The sequence below is a fragment of the Echinops telfairi genome, unplaced genomic scaffold, assembly GCF_000313985.2.
Source record: "Echinops telfairi isolate 266 unplaced genomic scaffold, ASM31398v2 ScPeMD7_7407;HRSCAF=8445, whole genome shotgun sequence".
Lineage (NCBI taxonomy): Eukaryota > Metazoa > Chordata > Mammalia > Afrosoricida > Tenrecidae > Echinops > Echinops telfairi.
In genome coordinates this window covers 8,525,027-8,540,962 of record NW_022111307.1, presented here as the reverse complement: position 1 = coordinate 8,540,962, position 15,936 = coordinate 8,525,027, and the positions used below count along the sequence as shown (strand labels likewise).

Here is a 15,936-nt window from a genome sequence, read left to right as displayed (position 1 = left end):
AAATTTTTAAGTGTTCATGAGGGAGGGGGGAGCGGGGAGGGAGGGGGAAGGGGGAAATGAGGAGCTGATGCCAGGGGCTTAAGTGGAGAGCAAATATTTTGAGAATGATGAGGGTAACAAATGTACAAATGTGCTTTATACAACTGATGTATGTATGGATTGTGATAAGAGTTATATGAGCCCCCAATAAAATGATTTTTAAAAATAAATAAACCTTAACTATCTCAGTACAAAAAAAGAACTGGTCAATGTTCCACCAATTCAAGAGGCGGCCTATGATCAATAGTCAGTGATATGAAGGAGGAAGTCCAAGCAGCACTCACGGCATTAACCAAAAACGTGGCTCCAGGAACCGACAGAATACACCAAATGAAATGTATCAAGTAGATGTAGCACTGGAAGCCCTCATTCATTTATGCCAAGACAATTGGAAGACAGCTACCTAGCCAACCGACTGGAAGAGATCCATGTGTCCCCATTCAAAAGAAAGGTGACCCATCAGAATACGGAAATCATAAAAAATATCATTGAGATCACATGCAAGTAAAACTTTGCTGAATAAAAAAAAAGTAGTGACAGTACAGTGGCAGAGAACTGCAAGAAATCCAAGCCAGATTCAGAAGGGGGCACGGCACGAGGGATACCAGAAAAGATGTTTACTTGTGTGTTATTGACTATGTGAAGGCATTCAACTGTGTGAATCACAATGAACTATCATATATAATCAAGTACAAGCTGACCCGAAATTTTCAAACTAAAATTTTCAAAAACTTTATTTTGAAAATTTCGGGTAGGCTTATGCCCGAGTATATACGGTATGTGTAAGACTATAACAGAGTCTGCCAGGAACCAAAGTTCCTCCATGTTTGCCTGAGCCCCTGTACAAAGTTCTGCACAAACTGGAAAGAATGTGCCTTCGTCAAAACCCAAGGAGCCAAGGGCCTCGGTGACCATGCTGGAATCAGAACAAAACAACGATGATGGCCAATGATGGCTATCTGGAGCTCTCCTGACACGGATCGATCAAGAGCTCAGCCTGTATAGTCCACCCCAAGGGGCCAAGCCGGTTCCTCATGTCGTACACTAGATAAGGGCGCTAGTCCCTGAGCTCGGGCAGGCGCCCTGTTCCACCTCACCCTGTCTGCACCCAGGCGAAAAATGAACTTTGCTGTTGGAAACCCACTTAGCCTCCTGATTAAATTAACTGCACTGTCAGCTTACACTACGCATAACACTGCAAAGAATGGTCATTCGGAACACTTCATGGTGTTCACTGACCACACAGCAGTCCTTTGAACAGAACAAGGAGATGCTGCATGGGTCAAACTCGGGAACGGCGTTGTGTCAGGGTTCTGTCCTTTCACCATACCGGTCCAATCTGCACGATGAGCAAACACTTCAAGACACTCACTGGAGGAAGGCTACTAACAACCTTTGATATGCAGTTGCCACACCTTGTTTGCTGAGGAGGAGGAGGACTGTGGCACTGGCTGAGGAAGATCAAAGACTGCAGCCTTCAGTGTGGATTACCACTAGATGTCAAGAAACTCTCACCCTTCACAGCTGGGCAGACACCATGAAAAAGGGAGGAAAGACTGAACTTGTCAAGGGTTTCATTTTACTTGGAATGTCCACGGAAGCAGCAGTCAGTAAGTCAAATCGTTTTGCCTTAGTGAATGAGAGCTATTAAAATCGTTGCCTGTGTCTAAGCCTTATTGTTAAACAGTGTTCTGTCACTTAAGCTTTAAGCTGGATAAGTGAATGTTCCATGTATTTAGTCTAAAAGGCTTTCCGATATACATTCTCTCTTTTTTTAAAGTAGTAGTTTCAATTCTATACCATTGGCTAGATTAATGAGATTATTCATAGGATTACCAAATGTCTCATAGGGGCTATGTTGTTTTTTTTCAAGAAGCTAATAATGCTGCCTCTAAACTAGATCAGAGAGGTATATAGATCTTAAATATTAATGGAGTTTGAGCTCACACTTAATCTGAGCCCTTAATCTAAGAACAGTTGCTCAACACTAGCCCCCATAAAGAGACCACTGAAGATATGGGTGCATTGCAAAGTGCGGTGAAGAAATCAGATGGTGCCCAGATGGTGTCTGGGGTTTTCAAGGCTTGTCTTGAAATAAGCAGCCACTTAAGTGAGATGTCAGCTCAATTCCTAAATCTACAACCATACAGGGGGTAGGGAGTGGGGAGTGGTAAGGGGGAAAAAACAAACCTAAGAACATTGCCGTGAGTCAATTCCAACTATAATGACCCTAAAAGGCTTCCTAGATCATAATGTTTACAGGACCGCTAATGCCAATCACTCTCACCTTTATCCAATTCACAAAATGTAACAAACAAACAAAACCATGGGTTGGGGGTGGGGCAGATACCATAATTTTCCATAAGGACTTAACTATTCCTATTTCTTTTCCCGAATCTTTAATCTGGCTCCGATTCTTCTCAAGTACACTGAAACATGCTCAAAGCCTCCCCTTCTCTGCCATAAGTTCCCACAATAACCTCCCAGTTTTCTTCCACCTTGCTGGCCACATTTCTCCAGTGCCTCCTGTGGACAATGACTTCCTTGATCTCCCTCTTAAAGGTGGTCCCCAGGGTTGGATCTAGTTAAGCGTGGTATCCACTCTGACTAATGGCTACCCCATGTCTATCAGAGTAGAATCGTGCTCCCTAAGGTTTTCAATAGCTCCTTCTTCTGAAGTAGGAGAAAACCAAACCTTTCTTCCAAGGCACCTCTGGATGAAACTAGGGCTTCCAACCTATCAGTCAGGAGCTGAATATGTTAACCATTTGCAACACTCAGAGGTCCCCTGCTCTGTCAGTCAACGTGTATCTTTGTTTCAAAGACCTAAAGTGTAGTCACTAGATGATGCCATTACTCCCACAAAGTCAGATGCCATGATGCCAAAACACCCAAACCAAACTCCCTGCTGAACCATGCCAAATCATAGCCGCCCTACAGGACAGGGTAGAACTGTCCCTGCGAGTTTCCGAGGCTATCGGAGTAGAAGACTGTCTAGTAGAAAAAAGAACTGCCTTTTTCCAGTGGATCACAGCTGGTGGTTTTGAACTGCTGACCTGGTACTTATCAGCCCAATGCATAACCACTACGCCACCAGGTCTCCTCCCACTATGATGCACTATGCCAAGGGTTTCAAAACCTGTCTCTCGAGTCCACAGTCTGACGAGCTCCACTCAGGCTTCTTGTCTTGCCTTCACCGTCCTGAGAGCATCTTAACCTCAAACATGTCAAAACTGGAGTTTCTCTCCCACCTCCAAATGTCCCCCGTTTGTGGGCCTCATCATCAAAAGGAACTCAATTACTACTCACTATCCAAGCGCTCTTGCCCCACCATGAAACATCAAGTTCTAACAATTCCATTACTTTAGTATCACTCAAAGCTGCCCACATCTCATTAGCACCAATACAACTCCTTAGCTCAGGCCACAACCCCTCTGGCCTGGAGCCTGCTACCATTTCCTAACAAACATCCTCCTGGCGTCCAATCTTGTTCCACTCTAATTCTCTTTCACACTCCATTAAGCACAAATATAGCACGAATGCCCCTGCTTTAAAAGAATGACACAATCATTTTCAACCCCAATTTAGCACAAATAAGTCCCTTCAATCCGGCCCACGTCCTCCTCTCTCAGTGCGGCGATCCCTGACACAATCCCCAGCCCCAAAGCCTTCTGCCACACTTCGCTTTGTGCAGCTCCTGTCATCAGCTTGCTCTCGCCCGTGAGAACGGCGTTTTATATTCTGCTACATGCGCCCCGCTGGTTGGGTTCACTCTTGAGTCCTTCATTATTTCCCTACCTCTTCCTCCAGGCAGGCTTTCCCAGCCCCCCAATCTGGGTCGGTTTCCCCTGTACCACTAGAGCCCTGTGTTTACTCTGTATATTTCTCTCAATTATTGCTTGTGTCTCCAATAGATGAGCCTTTTTAAAAAATTCCTTGGCTTGTGGTTTTTGCCTTTTCTTTTTAAAAAATATTTTAAAAGTTTTATTGCACTTCATCCACATACCATACAATTTCGTAGTTCAACCACATCAAGAATTGTACAATCACTACAGTCAATTTTAGCACACACTCTTCTTCCTTGTACTAATTATTAGTGTAATTTTTTAAAATCATTTTATTGGGGCTGGTACCGCTCTTATCACAATCCACACATACATCGTGTCAAGCACATTTGTACATATTTTGCCATCATCATTTTCAAAATATTTTCTACTTGAGCCCTTGGTATCAGCTCATTTTTTCTCTTCCTCCCTACCCCACTCATGAACCCTTGATAATTTTTTTGTTCATGTCTTACACTAAACGATGTCTCCTTTCACACACTTTTCTGCTGTCCTTTTCCCTGGGAAGGGGTTCTATATAGATCATTGTGATCGGTTCCTCCTTTGTCCCCCCACCTTCCCCTTCCCCTCCTTGTATCTCTGTCATTATTGGTCTTGAGGGGAGAATTCTGACGGTATTCACTGCTCGCTCTCTCCCACCAAGCCCCCTCCCCTAATAGGAGGGAGCTAGCAGCGCTGGCCCTACAAGTCAAGTCGGCAGTGAGCTTTGGAGTTGAGAAGTCATGTTGGAGAGCCCTGGTGGCGTAGCGGTTCTAGGTTGAGTAAACTGCAAAATCAGCAATTCGAAACCAGCAGCCACTCCGTGGGAGAAAGACAGGGCTTTCTCCTCCTGCAGAGTTCGTCTCAGAAGCCCACAGGGGACGTTCCACTTTGTCCTGCAGGCGGTGCGAGTCAGAAGTGACGTCACGGCAGCGAGTCTGTCTGTTCGTTTGGAGCAGTTATGTCACAAAAAGGACGAGGGTCAAGAACGACTCGGTTCAGAAAACGGAAAGGCGGTAACAGTCACAGAGAAACAAAGTCGGGCTCCAAATGGGAACACTGAGGAGGAAAGACCAACAGGTGCACACTGGGCACTGCTGAACACACCTGCTGTCGGAGAACATACATGTCCATCAACAGGAGAAAGCGAGTACTACTCACACACATTTACATTCACACCCGCACCAAGCAACCACCCACCACACATCCCAGATGAACCAGCAGACCTTGCTGAATTGTCAAACACTCAGTACACAATGCATGACCACAGTTCTATGAAACACAACAAGCGAAACCAATCTTGTGTTAGTCCGGGTAGACTCGAGAAACAAATTCATACAACTCATAGGTGTATAAGAGCCTTATATAAGAGCAGTGCAATATTGAGAAACCAATCTATAAAGTCCTCTTCAGACTCACACAACACATGCAATGATGCCGAATGCAGGAAGATCACAGGCCAGTGGGTGCAAAGTCTTGTGGATCCAGGGGCAGTGGAAGCATCTCAGTGCTGGCAGGAGTCTCCCCATGGCTCCTTCAATTCGCAGGGCACGGGGTCTATCAGCGTAGTGCCGTGTGTCGTGTCAGCAAAGTGTGTCTCTCTCTCTTGCCTCACTCCCTGAGAGACACTAATATCGGACTTATGGATGTGATCTGGGCTGGGTTATTTTCTCAATATTCAACTGCTCTTGTATATAAATCTCTTTCTTATACACAAGTGTCCATGAATTTGTTTCTCTAGTGTACCTGGACTAACACATTGTGGTACCAGGAGTGGGGCACTGGAGAAACAAATCATAAAGATGGAGAGTGGATGCTTGCTTGACCTCCCCTTCATGGTAGTGTTCCTTCTTTGGCTAGCCAGAGGTCAGATATGTCCGTGCAGTTTACTGGGTTGTTTTTTGGAAAGAATATGGGAAGTTAGCTTTGTTTGGTTGTAGTCTTTGGTAATTCCTGTGTGGAGCAGCAAAAACTGAATGTTGTTAATGTATATTTTGAGGTGAGGGGTAGAAATTGCCCCTTGAATTTCTCAGAGCTGTTTAGAGAAAAATGGCTGACAGAATGCCTGGATCTGGTTTGATGCTTTCGGAGGCTAAACCCCTATTTCTGTATCAATAGAATGGTTCAGATAAGGATTTAGATAAGCTAAACAAGGACTGAACTTGAGTGTTTTAAGAACTGAGTTTAGATGTGTGTAGTCGTGCCACAGACCTCCGGGTAAAGATGGCGGAACGTGGGTTCGGCTTTTTGCTGACTACATCCAGCCCATCTGGAAACGTGTCCAGATTGACCATGCCTTGGCTGTTGTGGCTGGAGCTCCTTCAGTGGGAATTAAGCTGCATATGGTGTGGTATTAGCAACGGAAACAGAAGTCCACTCTGTATGAGGAGCGGAGTGTGCACAAGTGGAACGCATCACCAAGCATATAGGCCTGGTGTACAGTGGCATGGGCCCAGAGTACAGAGTACATGTAACAGAGCTTGGGAAGTAGCTCAGCAGTGCTATCTGGTTTACCAAGAACCTATTCCCACAGTGCAGATGGTACAAAGAGTAGCTTCTGTCATGCAAGGATACACCCAGTCTGGTGGTTGTACAGCCATTTGGAGTTTCTTTACTAATTTGTGGTTGGAATGAAGGACGACCTTATTTATCTCAGTCAGATCCGTCTGGTGCTTACTTTGCATCCCACAGCAATGGGAAAGAACTATGTGAATATGAAAACCTTCCTGGAAAAAAGATATAATCAAGATCTGGAACTTGAAGACGCCATCCATACAGCTATCTTGACCCTAAAGGAAAGCTTTGAAGGGCAGATGACAGAAGATAACATAGAAGTTGGAATCTGCAATGAAGCTGGATTTCAGAGACTGACCCCAACTGAAGTTAAGGACGACTTGGCTGCCACAGCCTAATAAAGACATGACTGAGCAACAATAAAAAACCAAACAAAGAATTGAGTTTAGTATCTGATTCTACTTCGTTTATACTGATTTCTTCTGTTTATTATTGATATGATTTATAGAAATGATTTGGGGAAGTATGAAAATAGAGTTTGTAAGACCACTTGCCTCAAGCCATTAATTCGATCTTTAGATGAGTTTAGGGCATATCTGCAAAGAAGGCTCTGAAGAGATAGTCCCACCCAGTGTTTTGGAGTACTCAGGATATTTGCATCCCAAGAGACTTTTGCCTAGGCCGCTGTTGACAGACTGAAGAAAAAAGGAACTCTTTGGAATTTGAAGTTTGAACTAGTGTTTTTTGTCAGAAGCTGGAAAAAAATCTGGAACCATGAAGAAAACTCCTCTCGTGAGTTTTCATGAGGGTGTAGGAGGCCTGGTAGGGCCTGATGAAGGGTAATGTAACTGAGGAATTACTGGAACCCAAATGAAGGCTGAGCATGATAGTGGGACAAGAGGAAGTCAAAGGAAATAGAGGAAAGAGCTAGGAGAGACAAAGGGCATTTATAGAGGTCTAAATAAGGCATGAACCAATTATAAGGATCTACATGTGACCTCCTCCCTGGGGGACGGACAACAGAAAAGTGGGTGAAGGGAGACGTCGGACAGGGCAAGATATGACAAAACAATAATTTATAAATTATCAAGGGTTCATGAGGGAGGGGTGTGGGGAGGGAGGGGGGAAAATGAGGACCTGCTGCCAGGGGCTTAAGTGGAGAGCAAATGTTTTGAGAATGAATGTACAAATGTGCTTTATACAATTGATGTATGTATGGAATGTGAAAAGAGTTGTATGAGCCCCTAATAAAATGATTTAAATAAATAAATAAAGGAAGCCTGTGGGCAGGCTGAAATGCTTGTTAGGTGACCACCTGGATCCATTTGAGTAGAAAAATGCAGCAAGAGACCAGTTGTGTCTGGTCACTGACACCGGTGGACCTTGATTTACAAGAACTAGAGAAGATGCGAGCAGGCTGACTGGTCTGAAATTCATGACCTAGCACAAGTGGTCTAGAGGTGTTGAGAATTTGTGCTGGGGCCATGGTCTAAAGGCAAGGCAACCAAAGGACACCCTGGTGAAACAGTGAGGCAGCGCACATTGAATTGACCAGAACCCAACCAGATGAAGAGAAGATTTTTGAGCCTGTGAACTGGTGCATATCGCTTCAGATTTATGGACGGCCTGTCCTGATTTGACTTTGCTTATGGATGGGGACTTTACAAGGTTCCAACTGCAATGAAGATTCTTCATGTCAAGGTATGATTGTCTCCTCAGAGCACAGGGTTGATTTAAGTGGGCAGAATAGAAATTGGATACCCAAAACGGGGCAGATAAAGGCATGAAGTGGTTAGTTTACAAATTTTCATAGGTGGGGGAATATATTCATAGGATTATAGGAGCAAGGTGTAGGTGTTACTTAACTGCAATTGTTAAGTATAGAATAGTTCTGTTTTGTTGACTGATAGACTGTTATATTTAAATGAGTGTGGCACATATTGAATTGCATTCATTTCAGTTTTATCCTGCTAGGTAGATATGATTTTATTATTGTTTATTTGAAAATTATATATGGCTAAAGAATTATGTGAAAGTGTCAAACTGACAAGGGGTGGTTGGTGGTAGTTATGTAATCTGGTGTTAATTTGGGACTTGAGAGGATTAAGAGTGAAGGGGTGGAGTCTAGTCTGTCAATCAAGTCATAGACAATGAGGGCTCTGTGTGGGCATAGCCTTCTCCTGAGAATTTTGAGAACTCTTGTAGTTCCTCCTTGGAGGCGGAAAACACGTCTCTCTCTCTCTCTCTGCTCACTCCCTGAGACGCTCTACTGACAAGACACAGCGCTATACCCTGGGAGCTCAAGAGGCCACATGGGCCTACCCGGATGCAACCAGACCTCTGGAGCTAGAGAAGCCAACCAGATGACTGGTAGAGACCCCTGCCAGCACTGAGATGCTTACAGTGCTACTGGATCCACAAGACTTCCCACTCACTGGCCTGTGATCCTCTAGCATTTGGCATCATTGCATGTGTTTTGTCAGTCTGAAGAGGACTTTATAGATTGGTATCAGACATATGAGCTAATATTGGACTTATGGACTTGATCTGGGCTGGGATGTTTTCTCAATAATCAATTGTTCTTATATATAAACCTCTTTCTTATACAAACGAGTGTCTAGAATGTGTTTCTTTAGTCTACCTGGACTAACACACCATCCTTGCTATAACACACAAAAGAGTTCTGACCAAAAAAAAAAAAAAAAGAGTTCTGACCAAATGGGGCAACATTTCCAGGAGCTACTTGGAAAGAATTTGCTTACCTGGTAAAAATGGACCTATCACTGATGCCACCCTTCCCCATTCTTTCTTCCTAGAATATGAATGTAATGCTCAGAGTTGGGACAGTTATCTCAGATGCCAAGAGAAAAGCCTAGGCATTTGGATACTTGCCCTGACCTCTTTGAGCCACTCAACCAAAGACCGCAGCCACCTACCACCTCCCACCTTCTTTGGTTAAAGAGCCTCCATGGATTCAAATAACCATCAGCCTACCTATTATCCAAGGCCCGCCTCGCTGACAGAATCTTTAAAGTGGCAGATGTTAGTCCTTCACACATTTGAAATGGGCTTTTTACTAAATATCCCAATGTAACACAGAGGTAAGTCAGCTAAGCAAAGTAACAAGGAATCAAAGCACCACTTTGGGTCAAACAAAGGTGTGGTAGAATACACTCACTACAGAGACCAGGAGTTACAACGCGGGAATGTGTGGGTTTCCAGCATGCTTTCTTAGGAGACTGAGAAATAGGAAGGCTGAGACTCCTTTGTTTTCAACAACTTCGTATTACAAAGTTCTCAGCAAAGACAGTATCTGCCGCATCTAATAACACTGAGTTCTGATGCACGGTGTCTCTAAGGGAACACAAACACACTTGAAGCAAAGCCAGGCCTTTTGCCTAGTCCGGTGTTTCCCACAGTGGGTGATACCACCCCCGTAAGAAGGCTGGAAATACCCAGGGGTGGGCTGCAAAAGCAGGTGTCTATGCCTTATCCTGGCTTGTGGCCAAGTGCAAGCGTTTTTAATTGCGCTGAGTGAAATTTCGCCCCCCCTGAAAAGGAGGCAGCAGGCCAAATAACTTTGAGGACCTATGACCTAGCCTAGTGTCTACCTTGAAACCTACATTAGAAATTAGTGTGGAGCTAAGGACGCCAGCATGTTAGACATCAAGATAGCCCCGAGTTGAGACCATCAGACGCAGTACACACATATACAGGAGAAGGCAGCCCCCAGTACAGTTGGGCACAAAGGCCTGTGGGATAGAGTTAGATACGGTGCCAGCTCAGTGAACACCTAATGACATCACTAGGATGAGTTCCTATGTCACAGGGAGTAAAGAGCGAACAGCTTTCCTCCTCGTCCCCCTGCCGGTAGGGTGACCAGACACGGCACTGGCACAGCAGGCAGTGCGGGGCTGGGAAGGAGGGAGGCGGCAGCTTTCTGTGCTTCTCAGCGGTTTCCCATCCCAATCCACTGAATCTCCACGGAACCGGAAGGGCATGGGTGACACCAAGAACGTCACGAAGCAAAAGGTCATGAAAACAAACAGTAAAGACAGAAAAGATCAAAGCGGAGGTCAGAAGACGCCCTGAAACTTGCTCTTCATGGTAGAGCAGCTAAGGCACGTGGAAGAAACGGTGCCCCCAAAGGGCAGCTCGAAAGGACACAGTCAAATCCTAATGAAATGCACAAAGACCTAGAGCTAGAAAACCAAAAAGAAAGGACCCGCTCAGCATCTCTTAACCTGAACGAACTCAAGGCTCAAGTTGCAATACTGAATGATTCTATGAGCAAAATACTAAATGATGCAGGAAGCATCCAAAGAGATGGGAAGAATACACAGGCACTGCACCAAAAAGAACCAGTCAACACTCAACCCCTTCAAGTAGTGTGTGCGCAGGAACCAATGGTGCTGAGGGAAGATGCTCAAGCTTCACTAAAAGCATTAGCCAAAAACAAGGCTTCAGGAATTGATGGAATACCAACTGCAATGTTTCAAAAAGCCGATTCAAGCACTGCAAGCTCATCAATGCCAGGAAGCTGAAGACAGCTACTTGGCCAACTGACTGGAAGAGATCGATATTTGTACCCATTCCAAAGAGAGGTGACCCAACAGACTGCTCCAATCATAGAATAATAGCATTGATACCTTTTGCTGAAGATTGTCCAAAAGTGTAGCAGTACATTGACAGAGAGCTGCCAGAGGTTCAGGATGGATTCAGAAGAGGGTGTGGAACAAGATGCCACTGCTAATGTCAGCCTGATCTTGGCTCAAAGCAAACAGAAAACCACATATATATTTTATTGACTATGCAAAGGCATTCAGCTGTGCGAACAACAACCTTGAGAAGAATGGTAATTCCGAACACTTTGTCACTTGCACATAGATCACAAGGCAGCTGAGTGACCACAACAAGGATTTCATCTTGCTTGGCTCCACAATCAATGCTCATGGAAGCAGCAGTCAAGAAATTGAACAATACTGCATTGGGTAAATCTGCTGCATAAGACTTCTTTAAACGTGCTAAAAAGCAAGGATATTACTTTGAGGACAAAGGTGGACCTGACCCAAGCCATGATCTTTTTTTCAATTTCCTCAAATGCCTGTGAAAGTTGGGCATTGAGTAAGAGAGGCTGAGGAAGAATGGACGCATGGAATTATGGTGCTGATGAAAATAGAAAGGACCATGGACTGTCAAAGGACAAACAAGTCTGTCTTGGAAGAAGTACAACCAGAATGCTCCTTAGAGGCCAGGATGGTAAGACTTAGCTCACACACTTTGGACAGGTTAGCAGGAGAGGCCATTCCCTGGAGACGGACAGCATGCTTGATAAAGCAGAGGGACAGCAAGAGAGGAAGGCCCTCGGGAGATGGACTGACAGTGGCTGCACCAACGAGCTCAGAGGAACAATTCCAAGGACGGCACAGGACCAAGCAGAGTGTCATTCTGTGTTGCTCACAGGGTCGCTAAGAACCTGAAGCAACTTGATGGCATGTAACAATCCTATTTGAAAATTCGAGTAAAAACTTCCACTAGCGCCGAGTCTAGCATTTATTGACTAGCTGGCTCCTAGCTTCCTGGCTCTCGTACCACTTCCTCGGAGTAAATGGAATCTTCCGTCATTCTAGCTAGGCTCTTCATGGGCCTAAACGAACTTGCACATTGCAACCATGCCCTGGCAACATCAAGGGATGTGAGGATAGACATGTGGCCAAAGTCAGCCAACCAAATCTGATGATATTCAATCTCACGATTTGTCTATGGTAGTGGAGCACTTTCTCTGCTGGGTTTGAACTTAGAAAGGCATAGCCCATGTGCTGCTTGCAGCTATCTCTCAGTCACAAGGCAGTAACATGTGAAGAGAATAAAGCCTACATGAAAAAGCAGAGCCAAACCATGGAGAAAAATGGGGTCCCCCGAAGATGAGGCTTCCTCTTCTGTACAGATTTACAGCTTCAGAAAGCCAAAGGGGCAGTTCTAGAGATTCAAAGCCACCAGCCACTACACAGGGTTTAGACATCAATATAGGATATGAGTTGGCATCTATTTGATGGCAGTGGGGTTGGCTTTCAGTTTGGTGATAATGGGAGTCACTGGTTCTTATCTCAGCAGCAGCCAGTAGTACTACCTCTGGATTTTTCAACTACATGAACTTTTAGATTTCCTAAATTGCTTAGGTTGTTCCTAAATGTTTCCTCCCCGCCCCCACTACCATGACTCGAATTCGACCTTGCAAGTCTGGCTAGACCAGAGGATGTACACTGGTACAGATAGGAACTGAAAATCCAGGGAATCCAGGGCGGATGATCCCTACAGGACCAGTGGTGTGAGTAGCGATACTGGGAGGGCAGAGGGAGAGTGGGTAGAAAAGAGGGAACCGATTACAAGGAACTATATGTGACCTCCTCCCTGGGGGATGGACAACCGAAAAGTGGGTGAAGGGAGACGTCGGACAGGGCAAGATACGACAAAATAACAATTTATAAACTATCAAGGGCTCAAGAGGGAGGGGGGAGAGGGGAGGAAGGGGGAAAATGAGGACCTGATGCCGGGGGTTTAAGTGGAGAGAAAATGTTTTGAGAATGATGAGGGCAATGAATGTACAAATGTGCTTTACACAATTGATGTGTGTATGGATAGTGATAAGAGTTGTCTGAGCCCCTAATAAAATGATTAAAAATAAATAAATTGCTTAGGTTCTTGGAATTGGGTTTCTGATGACATAAGAACGATTTTAGAGGCAAGTAGTCGGCCAAGACACACCTGGCCGGTGTGGGCCTGGAGCAACAGGAGCAGCAGGGCGCGGACAGAGAATGTGTGGCTGACTGCCCCATGACCAGCGCCTCCTTTGTCACAGAACCATAAATGGATGCTGTGCAGTGCCGGACTAGCAAATATAACTTACTGATCGGTCATGGAATACTTCACTTACCGCCATGTTGGAGTAGGTATGTCTGTCCCTCTTCCAGCTGCACAGCACCGCCCAGAGCCAAAGCCTCCTCAATTTACAATCCCCAACTGGAGCGGAGTACCCAGTAAACAAGAAGCACACAAACCAAACCACACCCACTGTCAGCAAGTCGCTTGGTCTCATAGAGACCGTCCAGGGCAGAGGAGAATTGTGTCTTCGAAGGTCCAAGACCATAAATCTTACAGGAGCACACAGCCCCATCTCTCTCTCTCTCAGCCACTGACAAATGAAACAGGTGCATTTGTGGAGCGTCTACATAAACTATGTAAAAGTTTGCACTTCACAATTAGTCTCTTAAAATTCATCTGGAATTAATGGATAGTAAGTTGAACAAGGAAAACATACTGCGTTTACTTAGCTTTCAAGTACTTCACCTACACCCACATTAAGATGGACACCCCAATCTGAAAATGTAAACTGTAAATTGCTGTTGTGTTCCCTTGGACGGGTCTATCCACCTGACAAATTATGCAGATTTCCATTTTCAATCTTAAATCATGTTTTTCAGAAGTGCTGCCAGAAACTTGATAATAGCAAAAATGTTTAGCAACCTAGTGAGCCTTTCCTCATGTCACTGTAGAAGGCCAGATAGTGAGTACTTTAGGTTTTGGGAACCACTCAAATGGCCATATTCTCAGCTGGCGGTCACCAGTCTGTAGACCTCCTTATGACCCTCTGGAGCCCAGGGGCATAGTGGCTCCATGTTGGGCTGCTCCCCACAGGTCAGCAGTGAGAAACCACCACCCATCGGGGCTCCTAGCTGGAAATCTTTACAGGAGCAGAAAGCCTCATCTTTCTCCCTCAGAGCAGCTAGTGGGTTTGAACTGTGACTTTGTGATTAGCACCCCAACTATGCCACCAGGGCACCTTGGCCCCATTTCCTCTCATTGCCGGACAATGTACAACAGCCCTGGTGGGTTTCCAGGAGTGTCACTCTTTACTGGACTAGAGAGAGAAAGACTTGTCTGTCCTTGTGGAGTGGAACACGGACAGTTTCAAACTGCTGACCTTGTGGTTAGGCAGCCCAAGGTGTAACCACTGCACCATCAGGGCTGCCATTTATAGTACTTGTTACAAATGCAAACGCCTGGTCCTGTTTCAGACCTATTACATCAGACTTGTACGGACTAGATCAGATCTGTTTTTCTGATGTCATTCTTCTGCACACTGATTACAGAACTACAGGAAGTCTAAACAGACACGCTTCCTGTGCTCATCTTCAGAGACAAGGTGGCAAACGCTCTACTTCCAGCTTAGCTAAAGTCTAAAGTCATGCCCACCTCCTGATTAACCAATTTCAAACTTTCACTATAAAAGGAGACGTGGGTAAAATGACACGAGTGGCCTATACCTGGCTGCTAACCTAAAGGCTGGCGGTTCAAAGCCAGCTGACAGATCCGTGGCAGGCTCAGCTTTCTGCACGAAGACGACACTCATGAAAAACTCCTCAGAGCTTTCCCCGCTGGCACACACTGGCTCAGAACCCACTCCACACAGCCAGTTGTTGTAGACACATCAGCTCTGTGTGCCAATTCCTCGGGGCACACCATCCCTCTCTTCTACGCAATATCCGTCTTGTTCAAATCACTCTCTCCAAGAAGTCATTGCCAAGTTGAGTCAGCTTCTTCTGAGAGGTTATTTGGTCTGCTTTCCCTCTGCAGGACGGTCCAGCGCATGTACTTCATCCGACCACTGCCCAGCGGCCAGTGTTGTTCTCAAGTGGTTTTCCACCCAACTTTTACTGGTGGCTCTTCATTAATCAACTACTACAACTGTGTTTTACAAATTCTATCTATCTAACACACCTGCTGCTTTGCCCCCTCCCTCACACCACTGACTTGGGAATACTAAGGAACCAAGAGGATTGTGATCTATTCCCACCTCCAAGGTGACACTCAGGGGAGTCAATTAACCTACAGACAGCTCAACCTCTACCTCAGCAGGAGTTTGAAGAAAGATGCCTGCAGCCGCAAGTTAGTGTATCCTTAAAGACTACTGGATGCATGCAAGCTTGCCACAACTTTCCTGGTAAGATGCACGGGAATACTTGTTAAAGAGTTACAGCTTATTCCTCCTCTCCCGTGATGCTGATGTGGTTGATATAGTCTACAATCACTCCACGGGAGGCCTACATCGGACCCACCGGAGTCTGAGCAGCAGCTGAGAAGCAGCGCTCCTGGTGACCGAGTCCAAGCTTCTAACCCACGTTGGAAACGGGAGGGTCGATCAGAGTGTGTACAAGATCAGGAACAAATGTCGATCCAAATACACATCAGATTCGTGGGCGACTCATGGATTTCCCTCTCCCCCCTCTCCCGATTCATGAAAGACGCCTCTCCTAAGGCAGAGACACTGCAAGGGGCCGAGCGATGTCCACTTCTCACTCCCCGCCCCGAGCTAACCAGGCTGGCAGTGCAATCCGACTGGCAACGCGGGGAATCTGAACGCTCGTGGGAGCCGCCGGGCAACGTCCAGGCCGGTCCGGCGGCTTCGCTTAGGGCCGGCGAGCAGGGAGGCGGCGTGATGCTCCCAGGACCCGGCGGCTCGGCGCTCCCTTCCCGTCACGTCCCTCCCGAGGGGACAGGG

General features: G+C 45.8%; 1 pseudogene; it reads left to right on the top strand.

Moving 5' to 3' along the window:
* Window positions 1-6,086: 6,086 nt before the first annotated feature.
* LOC101649337 lies at window positions 6,087-6,775 on the top strand (annotated as a pseudogene).
* Window positions 6,776-15,936: the final 9,161 nt, after the last annotated feature.